The sequence below is a fragment of the Lepidochelys kempii genome, unplaced genomic scaffold, assembly GCF_965140285.1.
Source record: "Lepidochelys kempii isolate rLepKem1 unplaced genomic scaffold, rLepKem1.hap1 scaffold_29, whole genome shotgun sequence".
NCBI lineage: Eukaryota > Metazoa > Chordata > Testudines > Cheloniidae > Lepidochelys > Lepidochelys kempii.
Window position 1 is genome coordinate 973253 of NW_027621931.1, and position 15627 is coordinate 988879.

General features: G+C 53.7%; 1 non-coding gene across 1 annotated transcript; it reads left to right on the forward strand.

The window, feature by feature from the left end:
* The first annotated feature begins 14489 nt into the window (after positions 1 to 14489).
* TRNAM-CAU (transfer RNA methionine (anticodon CAU)) lies at positions 14490 to 14562 on the forward strand. Its single transcript has one exon. It is a non-coding gene; the product is annotated as a tRNA-Met (tRNA).
* Positions 14563 to 15627: the final 1065 nt, after the last annotated feature.

The following is a 15627-nucleotide window of genomic DNA, read 5'->3' on the forward strand; positions in this document are numbered from 1 at the left end:
CGATGCTGCGGGGTCCTGCGGACGCCCTGAAACCAGCTCACAGACCCCCGGGGGTCACGCTGCCCTACACGCTGTTGCAGTAATGTTTGTACAAGGCGTGACGCTGAAAGAGCAGCTTGTGTCAGAGTGTATTCAGGCCAACGGATGTGTGTGTTAGTAGAGATCAAAGCGACTGTTCAATGTTCAAATGTATTGGGTGTTTAAACCTCCTGAAAACTCGTGGAATGTTGTTTGCTCTGTTTTCACGTCTCTGTGTCCTGTTACGCTGTGATAGCAAAGAGTTGCCTTGTGTGGACCCCTGTCACTAAATAACCCCTCAAAGGAGAATGAAGGTGTGTGGGATGCAAGTGAAGAAAAGGTTCATTTCCAAAGAAGGGGTGGTAAGAAGCAGGATTCCTGGGCGGGGGGCAGGAGGGTGTGGTTTGCACTGTTGCCCAGAGTGGGAATGGGGAACTGGGCTCTGGCTTAAAGCGGTGTCAGGCTTCGGGGGGCTGGGTTCAGAGCTGGAGGTTCGGGTTGGGGTGAGGGTTGGGCTACAGTTTTGGTTCAGGGGTTTCGAGTTGGGGGGCAGGTTATGGGGTCAGGGTTCCAGTTGGGTTCCGGGTAGGGGGTGGGGTTTAGATTTTGGGGGTGGGTTTGGCCAGCAGCAGCATAGAAGTGCGGGTGGCAATGGGGTGCAGCCAATAGTGATAAGTCGGGGGTCTTTTAGGTCGTTTTAGTGTCAGTAGCACCCTGGGGAGGGGGGAGGGTCATGTTTACGACAGGGGGCTAAAGTGTTGGGGAAGGGGGCGGCAAGTTGACCCATCCCACTTCGCACTTCCCACACGGACACGCACAATACGGCGAACGCGCGGACGCACACACGTCACACACACACGATGACACAAAACAGCACACAACGCGACACACAAAGTAACACACGACACAGACACACACACAACACGACATGGAAAGCATCACACACATGACCCACAACATGTCTCACACACACACACGCTCAACACAACACGACCCACAACATGTCACACTCACACACTCAACGACACACAGCACGTTGCACGTACGTCGCACACACACAACGTCGGACCCACAGTTTGTTGCATGTCGCACGTATCACGTCACGCACAGGTCGCACCACGCACATGCACACGCACAACACGTCACACGCACGCAAACTCTACGTCACAGACACAACACAGACAGCACGACACACGACACAAAATGGCACACGACACTGAGATACACACACACGACACTGACACATTGCACATGAAACACACAGCACATCGCACGTCACACACAAGATGTCGTACTTTACATGTCACACGCACAACACGTAGCACACAGCACGTCGAGTGTTGCTCGTGCATCACACATCGCAAGTTGTAGACACCACGTTTCATGTTATACTCACAACACATCGCACACAGCCTGCCGCACGTTGTAGACAGGACGTCACACGTCGCACACACAACACAGTGCGCGTCGCACATAAACAGCACGTCAGGCGAACACTGCACATTGCACACGCATAACACGTCTCACGCGCGCACAACACGACACACACCAACAAAACACTCAAGACAACACACACACAACCACATCTCACACACACACGACACCACATGACACACAATATCTCACACACACAATCACGTCTCTCACACACGCCAACACACACACACAACACACGCCCACACACACACACACGACACATGATGTCGCACACACGCGGACACACACAATGTCTCTCACATGCCGACATACGACGTCTCTCACACACGACACCGACACACACACACGACACACAACGTCTCACGCACACACAACACCGACACACACCACACATGACGACTGACACACACACAACACACGGCCTCTCACACACACACCCAACACATGACATCTCACACACGACGTCTCACACAAACACACGACGTCTCTCACAGACACCCACACACGCCCACACACACACAACATACGCCCACACACACACACTCGCCGACACCCGCTGACACACGACATCTCACACGCCCACGACACGACATACGACACGTCACACACACACAAGACGGCAGAGGACACGACACCAAAATCACACGCGACACCGACACGTCACACGACACACAAGACGGCAGAGGACACGACACCGAAATCACACCCCGGAGACGACCCCCCGCGGGGGCGAGAGCGGAGCGGGGACGGTCGGGGGAACTCGGTCTCTGGGCGGCACGTGGGGCCGGTGTGGGCGGGAGGGAAGAGGGCGGCAGGGCCGAGGGCGAGATTCCCAGCCCCCGTCGAGCGCTGTGGAGCGAGGGCTCCGGCTCGGCTCTCGCAGCGGCTCTGGCGAGGAATGGTGCCGGAGCTCTCGCCGGAGGGGAACGCGGCAGGAGGGGCCTGAGCCGCTTGGGCCTCTTTCCAAGGAGGCGGAACCAGACCTCCGCTCTCTGCCCGCTGCAGACCTGGCTGCCAGGTCGGCGCTTCCAGTTCCTCGTCCGCACTCGCCGTCTTCTCGTGTGTTCGCCAACTCGCTCTCTCCCCTCTGCTCTCCTGGTGCCGTCTCCCTTTGTAGGACACGGGTAGGTGTGCATTCCCACAGGTGAGGTCTCGGGAGCCATGGAGACGTCGGAGCGGACGAAAATCATGCAGGGCAGTAGAAAGGCTGCAGAAAGTACCTGAAGAGACAAAGGGAATGAGAAGGGGGAAGTCCAGACGAAGACAGGAGTCTAGTCTGTAAAGAGAAACAACGGGAAGTCTAAGCTACAGAAACTCTTCAAGTTGCCAAAAGACATTTAGGATGGGAAATGACTTCTTGAATCCAGTCTCTTTAAGATCTTAGGCTTAGTATGTGGGTGTATTTGTATTTGCTTAGCAATCTGCCTTCTTCTGTTTGCTATCCCTTCTAATCACTGAAAATCTGCCTTTTCTAGTGAAACTATTTGTTGTTTATTATTATTATTACACTCAGTTTGTGCAACGGGTGCTCCGGGAGGAAATGATTTGTGTGTTACTCCAAGGGGCCGCCCGGTGACACTCTTGCTCCATGAGGGAAATGATTTGTGCAATACCTGGTTTAGCCACCCACTGTCGCTGTTGGTCCAGGAGGGAAATGATTTGTGCAATACCTGAATTGGCCACACAGTGTCCCCATTGCTCCGTGAGGAAATGCTTTCTGCATTACTCCAAGTGGCCACCCGGTGTCACTGTTGGTCCAGGAGGGAAATGGTTTGTGCATGACCTGAATTGGCCACACACATCACTGTTGCTCTGGGGGGGGATTGTTTGTGTGTTACTCCTGAGTGGCCACGTTGTGTCACTGTTTCTCCATGAGGGGAATGCTTTGTGCCCTACCCTGTGTGGCCACCCAAGACAACACACACAACAAACACAAAACATCACACACACAAAACACGACAGACGACACTCACACACACACACACAACGCGACACCGACACACACAGAGAGAACACGTCACACATACAGAAACACGTCTCTCACACACACACAACACAGGACACCGACACACAAACAACATGACACACAAATAAAATGACACACAAAACAGCACACAACACGACACACAAAAATCACACACAATACACGACACCGACACATACACACACACACACACGAGACGAGGCACAAAACGGCAGACATGACACAGAAATCACACATGACACAGACACCCACACACAATACGACACACAACACCTCACATGACACACAAAACGGCACACGTGACACACACACACAACACGATGCACAAAACATAGCTCACAAAAAATCACACACCCACACACGACACACACACAGAACAACATGACACACGACACACAAAACGGCACACAACACGAGACACAAAAATCTCACACAACACATGACACCGACACACACAACATGCACACAAAACGGCACACAACACAGCACACACCGTCACACGCACACAACACAGCATACAACATGGCACACACACACTCAACATGGACCACAACACGCACACATAAACACATCTCACACACACAAAACGACACACAAGTCACACACACAACACGTCACACGACACATGCAACACGACACACACAACACGTCACACAGCAGAAGGTTTCATCGAGGAGGAGGATGTCCCGGGGTCCCCGGGCGATGCTCTGGGACTGCTCCCCAGGAAGCCAGGCAGGACTCTGGGGAAGTCTCCTCTCGGGGAGCAGCCTGTCTGCAGGACACACAGCTCCCCCGGCTCCACCTTCCTGGCTCTGACCTCGGAGCCTTCAGCCTCCTCTGCCCCTCCCTGTGCTTCCCACAGCCAGTCCGCCCAGGCGGGGTCCTGGGGGGGGCAGAGGGTCCTGCTCCCCAACTCCGCAGTCAGACGGGACTCTCAGCCAGCCAGGAAAACAGAGGTTTATTAGACCACAGGGACATGGTCTAACACAGAGCTTGTAGGTGCAGAGAACAGGACCCCTCAGCCGGGTCCATTTTGAGGGGGGCAGTGAGCCAGACAACCCCGTCTGCCCTTCACTTCATCTCTACAGCCAGCCCCCAACTGAAACTCCCCCCAGCCCCTCCTCCTCTGGGCTTTGTCCCTGTCCCCGGCCAGGAGGTCACTCGATACCTTTGTTCTCCAACCCTTTAGCTCTCACCTTGCAGGGGGGAAGGGCCCAGGGCATCAGGTGCCAGGAAAGAGGGTGTCGGCCATTCTCTGTGTCCAGACCCCTGCACACACTTGCCCTCCAGAGCTCTGCAACGATCATACACCCTTACCCCACCCCCTAGATCCTTAAGAACTGCATAGGGGAAACTGAGGCACCCCCACACAATTCAGAGGAAACATGAAGTCCCGCTTCATCACAGATGACTCCAGGAGGTGAGTTGCTTGCTATCCTACCATGTTTTTCTCTGTCTCTCCTCTAGTACGTTGGCCATCACACACACTCTGTCTCTCTCTCCGTCTCCTCTCCTCTCCTCTCCTCTCCTCTCTTGGTGCCAACAATGACCAGGCCCCGGGTGCCTGGGCCCCAGTGCCCCGCCTGTGCTCCATCTCTTCCTGTATCTGCCTCGCCCCTTCTCCCAGCCCACAATGCCCACCGCTGCCTGGATGATTTCCCCCTCTCCTCCACTGCACCCCCCTCTGTGGGGTCCCTGCCACTCACCGTCTGCCTCCTCTCCTCCACCCCCTCCCCCGCTTCCCCACGGGTCACTCTGGGGCCGGTTTTCTTCACCATCTTCGTGCATGATCTGGAGGATGGGATGGATTGCACCCTCAGCAAGTTCGCAGATGACACTAAGCTGGGGGGAGAGGGAGATACGCTGGAGGGTCGGGATAGGGTTCAGAGTGACCCAGACCAATTAGAGGATTGGGCCAAAAGAAATCTGATGAGGTTCAGCAAGGACAAGTGCTGAGCCCTGCACTGAGGAGAGAAGAATCCCATGCAGTGCCCCAAGTGTGCCATGTCCCCGCCCCGAACCGACCCTCCCGGAGCATCCTCAATTCCATGAAACAGCTGTTCTGTGGTGGGCAGGAAGTGCTGGGAGGGAGAGTGGGGAGTTGCTCAGTGGGGGTGTGTCTCTCTGGGTGGGGTCTGTGTGTGTTTACGCACAAGCTGATTGTGATGTCACGGAGGCCAACAGCAAAGAGTGTTGGGGGTCAGCATTCTTGCCCTGCCGTCAGTCTGCCAACTGGCTTGGTTGACAACGGCTGGTGACCCAAGGAGCTGCTGAGAGACGCGGACCATCCCTCTGTCAACAACTTCTTGAATCAGCTATTTCCACAGGTGTTTGAGAACAAAAGGATGAGTTTTTACAGAAGGTAATTCCCAGATTCTTTCCCTGCTCATTAGATCGCACACGACAGGTCGGTGCCTCCTTCTCCTGGGGACGGGTGGGGGCGGGTGTGGCAACAGGCAGGTCTCAGCGTTCCCTTTTGATTTGAAAGTGGCCATCTCTCAGGTCTCCTCCTGCTTCAGCCGGTCAGGTTCTTTGGAGGCAGATTTAGATGATTTTATCTTTCAGCAGACTAGTCGGGGGGAATTTCCAGGGATAGAACCAAAAGGGAAGATAACAAAACTCGTGTAGAATTTAGATTGAGATCTCCATCAATAGTCTTTCCCTTGGAGTTGCCCCTAATGCACTCCTTGCCTTCAAGTTGGGAATAGAAACCCTTTGTCTCCTGTCATGACTGCCAAAGAAATGTGTAAATGAGGATACTCTATGATTCTATGATTTACACCCATCAGGGGACACTGTCTTTTTGAGGCGGGTGCAGCTGGCTTGGGATGGTGCTGATGATGGATAGAAAACAGGCTGGAGTCAATGACAGATGGGACCACAGAAGGGGAAGGAGAAGGGCATCTCCATAGAAGGTCCTGGGTGCTCAGATACCCCAGTTCTAGGTACCCTGGCCTGTCCCAGAGAGAAAAGACAAAGAGGGGCCCAGCCCCCCGACAGTCATCCCATGGACAAGAATCTGGTTGGGAGTGGGCTGAAGGTTCCCGCTGGACAAAGGGGAGCTGAAGTCCCCCAGCGTCCTGGAATTTAAGCAATGCAAGCTTCAAACCCTGCATGGGTGGGGCCTGAGGGGCACCCGCAGAAGGTTGGGCTGGACAGGGGCAGCAGGTTTCTACAATTTTTGGTGGTTTCCAGAATGGGACCAAGTCCTGCCTCCCCGTCCACCTCCCCCCACATCTGCCTAAGGCTCTGGGAGTTTGGGTATGGGAGGGAGAGGGAAAGGGGTTGGGCTCTGGGAGGGAGTTTGGGTGTGGGCTGTGGGTTGCGGCAGGGTGTTGGGGTGCAGGAGGGAATGAAGGGTGCGGGGTCTGGGCTGGGGCAGGGGGTTGGAGTGCAGGAGCAGGTGTGGGGGCAGACTCTGGGAGGGAATTGGATGTGTGGTGTGGGCTCTGGGCTGGGGCAGGGGGTTAGGGTGTGGGAGGGGGTGAGGGGTACAGGCTCTGGGAGGCAGTTTGGGTGCAGGTGTGGGGTCTTGGCTGGGGCAGGGCATTGGGTGCAGGAATGGGTGGGGTGGCCAGCTTCTGGGAGGGAGTTCAGGTGTGGGCTCTGGGCTGGGGGAGGGGGTTGGGGTGCAGGAGAGAATGCAGGTCGGGCTCTGGGAGGGAGTTGGGTGCAGGGGGTGGGCTCTGGACTGGGGAAGAGGGTTGGGGTGTGAGAGCAGGTGTGGGGGGAGGCCTGTGGGAGGAACTTTGGGTGCGGGATCTGGGTTGGGGTTGGGGGTTGGGGTGCAGGAGGGGGTGCGGGCGCAGGCTCTGGGAGGGAGTTTGGGTGTGGGGTGTGGGCTCTGGGCTAGGGCATGGGGGTAGGGTGGAGGAGGGAGTGCAGGGGGTGGACTCTGGGAGGGAGTTTGGGTGCAGGGGGTTGGGGTCTGGGCTGGGGCTTGGGGTGCGGGAGAGAATGAGGGTGCAGCTCTTACCTCAGGGATCTCCCAAAAGCGACCCACACCCCCCTCTGGCAGCAGCTCCTAGGTGGGGGGTCTTTGCCCATCGCTGCCCACGGACACCACCCCAGCAGCTCCCATTGCCACAGATGGCAGAGTCGGCCCTCGGGGCAGGGGCAGCATGTGGAGATCCCCCCACCCCCGGGGCTGCAGGGACGCGCCAGCCGCTTCCGAGACTGGCAGGCCACACGGAGTGTAAGCAGTGTCAGGGTGAGCCTCACCCTGACATCTGGTGGTGAGGTCTGGTAAGTTGTGGAAAAGAACTTCAGGGGCCGATCTCATTTGCATAGGCACACCCACCCCGCCTAGAACGAGGCCATAGCTGCCCAAATGCTCACTTTGGCTGCTGTGGGATCCCCAGTGTCTCTGTTATTGGGGCAGGAAGAATAAATTGTTATTACCCTGATTATGGGAACTGTGCTGGGAACTGTACTTGGCCTTTTGTTTTGATGGAGGGACTCACCATCAATTACGTAGCACTCGCTAGGCAAGGGTCATGGGTTCCAAAACTCTGTGAATTGAGAGAGGTTGGGGGTAAGTATTAATACTTGGTGCCATGGGTCCCTTGGTGATGGACTTATATGCTAATTGCTCTTCCTTTTCTCTCCACTGTGGAATCTCAGAGCTAATTTTGATTCCGTTAGGACTCTAGTTACAGGCTGCTAAGCTCATTTTGGGCTAATGGTGTCCCAGCACTGAGGCTCCCCTACTACAAACTGACTTCACCAAAGAGCTGAACTGAGTAAGAGCCGAAATCACTGAGCGTTGTGTTAAGTAGTGGGGGAGCCTGAAGATCTACTGTGGAGAAGTTTGCGGGACGGCTGGAGTGCCTTGTGGACAGGCTGGTGGAGCAGTTCGTGGGACGGCGGGAGCTGCTGGTGGGACGCGGAGCAGTTCGTGGGACGGCGGGAGCTGCTGGTGGGCTGCGGAGCGGAGCTTAGCAAAGCCGTTCGTGGGGCGGCTGGTGGAGTGGAGGCCTATGGAGCTGTGGGGCAGTCAGTTTCAGATCATGTAAGGTGCCTTTTACCCCCGCCCCCATCTCCACCCAGGTTGGGAGGTAAAGCTCTGCAGATAAACTTTTGAACTTTGGGGCTGCCCTGACTAGGGACAGACACTTTTGGGTTATTGGACTTTTGGGACTTTGGGTGATTTGGGGTTGCTGGACTCAAGAACCAAAGGGAAAGGGCATGCCCCAATTTGCTTGGGGTGGGTTTTTTTTTTGCTCGTGGGTTGTGTTATGAATCCTGTTGGTGGTGTTTCCCCAACATAATGCCACATTGTTTCTCTCTGTTATTAAAAGGCTTTTTGCTACACTCAGACTAGGTGCTTACGAGAGGGGAAGTATTGCCTCTGGGAGGCGCCCAGCGGGGGTGGTACATATTTGTCCCAGGTCACTGGGTGGGGGCTCGAGCCGGTTTGCATTGTGTTATTGGAATGGATCCCCTAGATATTGAACCCGGCCCTTGTTGCTGCCAACTCTGACGGGCAGAAGGGTTAAACGGAGCGAGGGTGGGCAGGAAGCCGCCTTAGCCCCCTTGTGCTGCCGGTGATGGTGGTGGGGGTCCCCGGGCCCTTTTAAATTGCCCGGGGGCAGCAGGCGGGGCTGGGGGAGACACCGGCCCCCGGACTTGGGTGGAGCCAGGCCCCCGTGGTCTTATGTTGCTGGAGCATGGGCACCAGGGGCCCAGATGAGGCGCCTCCCCTGCGGCTGGAGGAGCATGGGTGCTAATCCACGTTTTGGCGGGTTGGTTTTTGGAAGGTTAAATGAAGGCAGCCTCTGCTCTGGGCTCGCCCAGTTTCAGGGCCTGACGCTGCTTTGCACAACGATGAATCTCGGAACAGGCCAGCAATGAAATGACAGCAGAACCTGAGGAAGGAAAAGCCTCCGGGTTCGTCTGTGGGCCTTGACGCCAAACGGGAGCCGTAATTTGACTCGCTCTGTGGCTGCAGCCGGTAAAATGTCAGGACAAAGTCGTCCCAGTGATTGTGACACTGGGTTTGAGGAGGCTTTGGTCTTATTAAAATGTAACTAGCATGGAACACTTGTGTTTTTAAAGGTGACTTCTCCAAGCAATCCCAAGTTGTTCTTCCCAGAGCTGGGTGATGGTGGGCAGCAGGGGATATCCCCAGTCTGTGGGGGAATCTCTCTGGGCCCCACTGTTAGTTCTCCAGCCTTTCTCCCCCTAACCACGCACACCCCTCCCGTCTCCATTATCAATGCTTTACAGCGACCCCTCCCTCCTCTTATGGGATACAGCCTCTCGGTGACCGAGACTGACTGGGGCTCCCCTCTGCATGGCTCCAATGGGGAAGGAAAGAGTCTGACAGGGGAGAGGAAGGAGACAGGCCGAAAGAGTCAAATGGGGCTAGACGAGAATAGAGAATAGAGGAGATTTTCTTCCTGTTAAAATGGACTGGAGTCTCATTGCTGGAAAGCCACATCTTGAGTGAGGTTTGAACCGGCAGCCTTTCAATTGCCAGGCAAAGGTGCGAACCACAGAGACCGATCACGGCCGACTTTCCAACGCTGTCCAAGGAGCCCCTGCAGGGGTGCAAGTGGTTAGTGCAAAGGGCAATATTGCTGGGGTTGTGAGTTCAAGCTTTCCCTGCAGCCCTGGTTTCTATTACCCCATGAAGCTTCCCCAGCTTGCTTGTCCTAATTCACATGGAAAGTGCCATGAGAGGAAGGTCTGAAATGTGGACGTTGGTGCAAAGCTTGGGACCGCCCACCAATGCTGCCATTAGCTGTGGGTGGGTTGCTCAGGAGCAGGGAGAATTGATTTCTTTGCTGCTGAGAAAGCTGCCAGGACAGGTCTGTGGGCACCAGAGCTCCCCGCTTCTTCCAGCACATGCCAGGCTCTGTCACTCCTGGAGGAGGGTCATAGAATCATAGAAGATCAGGGTAGGAAGGGCCCTCAGGACGTATCTAGTCCAACCCCCTGCCCAGAGCAGGACCAACCCCAACTAAATCATCCCAGCCAGGGCTTTGTCAAGCCTGACCTAAGAAACTTCTAAGAAAGGGGATTCCACCACTTCCCTAGGTAATGCATTCCAGTGTTTCACCACCCTCCTAGTGAAAAAGTTTTTCCTAATATCCAACCTAAATCTCCCCCACTGCAACTTGAGACCATTCCTCCTTGTCCTGTCATCTGCTATCACTGAGAATAGTCTAGATCCATCCTCTTTGGATCCACCTTTCAGGTAGTTAATAGCAGCTATCAAATCCCCCCTCATTCTTCTCTTCCATAGACTAAACAATCCCAGTTCCCTCAGCCTCTCCTCATAACTCATGTGTTCCAGTCCCCTAATCATTTTTGTTGCCCTTCGCTGGACTCCCTCCAATTTTTCCACATCCTTCTTGTAGTGTGGGGCCCAAAACTGGACACAGTACTCCAGATGAGGCCTCACCAATGTCGAATAGAGGGGAACGATCACGTCCCTTGATCTACTGGCAATGCCCCTACTTATACACCCCAAAATGCCATTGGCCTTCTTGGCAACAAGGGCACACTGCTGACTCATATACAGCTTCTCGTCCACTGTCACCCCTAGGTCCTTTTCTGCAGATCTGCTGCCAAGCCATTCGGTCCCTAGTCTGTAGCGGTGCATGGGATTCTTCCATCCTACGTGCAGGACTCTGCACTTGTCCTTGTTGAACCTCCTCAGATTTCTTTTGGCCCAATCCTCCAATTTGTCTAGGGCCCTCTGTATCCTATCCCTACCCTCCAGCGTATCTACCACTCCTCCCAGTTTAGTGTCATCCACAAATTTGCTGAGAGTGCAATCTACACCATCCTCCAGATCATTAATGAAGATGTTGAACAAAACCGGCCCCAGGACCGACCCTTGGGGCACTCCTCTAGATACCGGCTGCCAACTAGACATGGAGCCATTGATCACTACCCGTTGAGCCCGACAATCTAGCCAGCTTTCTATCCACCTTATAGTGCATTCATCCAGACCATACTTCTTTAACTTGCTGGCAAGAATACTGTGGGAGACCGTGTCAAAAGCTTTGCTAAAGTCAAGGAACAACATGTCCACTGCTTTCCCCTTACCTACAGAGCCAGTTATCTCATCATAGAAGGCAATTAGATTAGTCAGGCATGACTTTCCCTTGGTGAATCCATGCTGACTGTTCCTGATCACTTTCCTCTCCTCTAAGTGCTTCAGAATTGATTCCTTGAGGACATGCTCCATGATTTTTCCAGGGACTGAGGTGAGGCTGACTGGCCTATAGTTCCCAGGATCCTCCTTCTTCCCTTTTTTAAAGATGGGCACTACATAAGCCTTTTTCCAATCTTCCGGGACTTCCCCCGATCGCCATGAGTTTTCAAAGATAATAGCCAATGGCTCTGCAATCACATCCGCCAATTCCTTTAGCACTCTCGGATGCAGCTCATCTGGCCCCATGGACTTGTGCACGTCCACTTTTTCTAAATAGTCCCGAACCACTTCTTTCTTCACAGAGGGCTTGCCACCTTCTCCGAATGCTGTGCTGCCCAGTGCAGCCGTCTGGGAGCTGACCTTGTTCGTGAAGACAGAGGCAAAAAAAGCATTGAGTATGTTAGCTTTTTCCACATCCTCTGTCACTAGGTTGCCTCTCTCATTTAGTAATGGGCCCACAGTTTCCTTTGCTTTCTTCTTATTGCCAAAATACCTGAAGAAACCCTTCTTGTTACTCTTAACTTCGCTCGCTAGCTGCAACTCCAGGTGTGATTTGGCCTTCCTGATTTCACTTCTGCATGCCTGAGCAATATTTATATACTCATCCGTGGTCATTTGTCCAATCTTCCACTTCTTGTAAGCCTCTTTTTTGTGTTTAAGATCAGCAAGGATTTCTCTGTTAAGCCAAGCTGGTCGCCTACCATATTTACTATTCTTTCTACACATCGGGATGGTTTGTCTCTGTAACCTCAATAAGGATTCTTTAAAATACAGCCAGCTCTCCTGGACTCCTTTCCCCCTCATGTTATTCTCCCAGGGGATCTTGCTCATCAGTTCCCTGAGGGAGTCAAAGTCTGCTTTTCTGAAGTTCAGAGTCCGTATTCTGCTGCTTTCCTTTCCTCCTTGTGTCAGGATCCTGAACTCGACCATCTCATGGTCACTGCCTCCCAGGTTTCCATCCACTTTTGCTTCCCCTACTAATTCTTCCCTGTTTGTGAGCAGCAGGTCAAGAAGAGCTCTGCCCCTGGTCGGTTCCTCCAGCACTTGCACCAGGAAATTGTCCCCTACAGTTTCCAAAAATTTCCTGGATTGTCTGTGCACCGCTGTATTGCTCTCCCAGCAGATATCAGGATGATTGAAGTCGCCCATGAGAACCAGGGCGTGCCATCTTGTAGCTTCTGCGAGTTGCCGGAAGAAAGCCTCATCCACCTCATCCCCCTGGTCTGGTGGTCTATAGGAGACTCCCACCACGACACCACTCTTGTTGCTCAGGCTTCTAAACTTAATCCAGAGACTCTCAGGTTTTTCTACAGTTTCATTCTTGAGCTCTGAGCAGTCATACTGCTCCCTTACATACAGTGCAACTCCCCCACCTTTTCTGGCCTCCCTGTCCTTCCTGAACAGTTTATATCCATCCATGACAGCACTCCAGTCCTGCGAGTTATCCCACCAAGTCTCCGTTATTCCAATCACATCATAATTCCCTGACTTGGCCAGGATCTCCAGTTCTCCCTGCTTGTGTCCCAGGCTTTGTGCATTTGTATATAGGCACTTGAGATAACTCGCTGATCGCCCCTTGTTCTCAGTATGAGGCAGGAGCCCTCCCCTCTCACACGCTCCAGCTCGTGCTTCCTCCCGGTATCCCGCTTCCCCACTTACCTCAGGGCTTTGGTCTCCTTTCCCTGGTGAACCTAGTTTAAAGCCCTCCTCACTAGGTTAGCCAGCCTGCTCACGAAGATGCTCTTCCCTCTCTTCGTTAAGTGGAGCCCGTCTCTGCCTAGCATTCCTCCTACTTGGAACACCATCCCATGGTTGAAGAATCCAAAGCCTTCTCTCCGACACCACCTGTGTAGCCATTCCTTGACTTCCACGATTTGACGGTCTCTACCCCGGCCTTTTCCTTCCACGGGGAGGATGGATGAGAACACCACTTGCACCTCAAACTCCTTTATCCTTCTTCCCAGAGCCACGTAGTCTGCAGTGATCCGTTCAAGGTAATTCTTGGCAGTATCATTGGTGCCCACGTGGAAAAGCAGGAAGGGGTAGCGATCAGAGGGCTTGATGAGTCTCGGCAGTCTCTCCATCACATCGCGAATCTTAGCCCCCGGCAAGCAGCAGACTTCTCTGTTTTCCCGGTCAGGGTGGCAGATAGATGATTCAGTCCTCCTGAGGAGAGAGTCCCCGACCACCACCACCCACCTCCTTCTCTTGGGAGTGATGGTCGTGGAACCCCCAACCCTAGGACAGTGCATCTCATGCCTTTCAACTGGTGGAGTCTCCTTCTACTCCCTTCCCCCAGACGTATCATCTGGGTCACTCCCCGCAATGGTACCTGTAGAGAGAACATGAAAATGGTTACTTACCTGTGTCCGCTTTGCTGGTCCATGGACTTTCCCCCTTCTTCTTCTGGAGGTCACATGTTGCCAGATTTCTTCACAGTCCTCCTGTCCCTGCTGCGCAGCCTGCTCTGAATCTTCAGAACCTTGTGCCCATAGAAGCATATCCTGACGTCTGTCCAGGAAATCTTCAGTTTCTCTTATGCAACGCAGGGTCGATACCTGTTGCTCCAGACCTTGAACCTTCTCTTCCAATATGGAGACCAGCTTGCACTTTGTACAGACAAAGTCGCTTCTGTCCTCTGGAAGAAAGACAAAGATGGCACATCCAGTGCAGGTCACAACAGTTGAACACTCCCCATCCATATTACCTTCCTACTATGAGCTTCCTCCGGAGATGCAGTAATTCCTCAGAGAAGTCGTTAGGGTTTAAGCCTCAGTGGGCTCACTCCAGGTGAACTCCCAGGCAAAGTCCTGCTGTTTGCTGCTCAGCTGGTTCCCCGCTGCTCAGCTGGTTCTATAAGCACCGAGCCTAAAGCTCTTCCAAGCCTTCTTAGTGCAGCGGGCAGTGCATCAGTCTCATAATCTGAAGGTCCTGAGTTCAAGCCTCAGAGAAGGCAACTCTTCTTGCTCCCTGCTTTAGATTTTCTAACGTAAATCAGAGAAAAAAAGACTAGAGCAGAGTGGTTTCTAGACACCCTCCCATCCATCTAACACACACACACAGACTTTTCTAACGGTGCGTCTACAGTATGAAATTAGTTCAAAATTATTCGATTCAAAATTTCGGGAGCTATTTTAGACATTCAGGCTTCGGTGTCCCCACTAAAACACATGAATTCGGCAGAGTGCATCCACAGTACCGAGGCTAGCACTGAACGTCGGAGCGGGTGCACCGTGGGTCGCTATCCCACAGTTCCCGCCGCCCACTGGAATTCTGGGTAACGCTCCCAGTGCACGATGGGGCAAAAACATTCTTGCGGGTGTTTCTGGTGCGTGTCATCAGGAACCCATGGCGGGCAATCATTTCACGCCTTTTTGGCATGCAGAAGCCGTACTGCTTTCAGCAGATGGTGCACCGCTTGCTCTCCTGCAACTATGAATCCACCTCTCATTTCCTCTTCCCTTCCAATGTAATCTCTACTATCTGCTCTTTCTCTTCCTCATCGAACTCTTCTGCCTCCAACTCTGCTCTCCCACTGGTGCCACGCTTCCGAGCTTCTCCGGGTTGTGTGTCCTGGGCTCCCGCCTCCGTGAAAACCACGGAAGACAACCATTTCCCGCCTTTCTTCGGCTACCACGAACCAAACAGCAACTCTTCCCCTGCCACTCTGCTCTCCTACATTTCGCGCCCGTTTTCCAGGATTACCCGTGCAGGCGCCATGGAGCCCGCTCAGATCTCCGCTGCAGTTTTAAGCATTGTAAATACCTCGCGCATTATCCAGCAGTATGTGCAGTCCCTGCAAAACGGGGCGAGGAAACGACGACCGTGCGATTACTATACTGATGAGGACATGGACAGAGATGGCACGGCGTGTGGCAATTGGGAAATCATGGTGGTGCTGGGCCAGGTTCATGCCGTGGCACGCCAATTCTGGGCCCAGGAAACAAGCACAGACTGCTGGGGCCTCATCGCGTTGCAGGTGTGGGATGATTCCCAGTGGCTGAGAAACTTTTGTATGCGT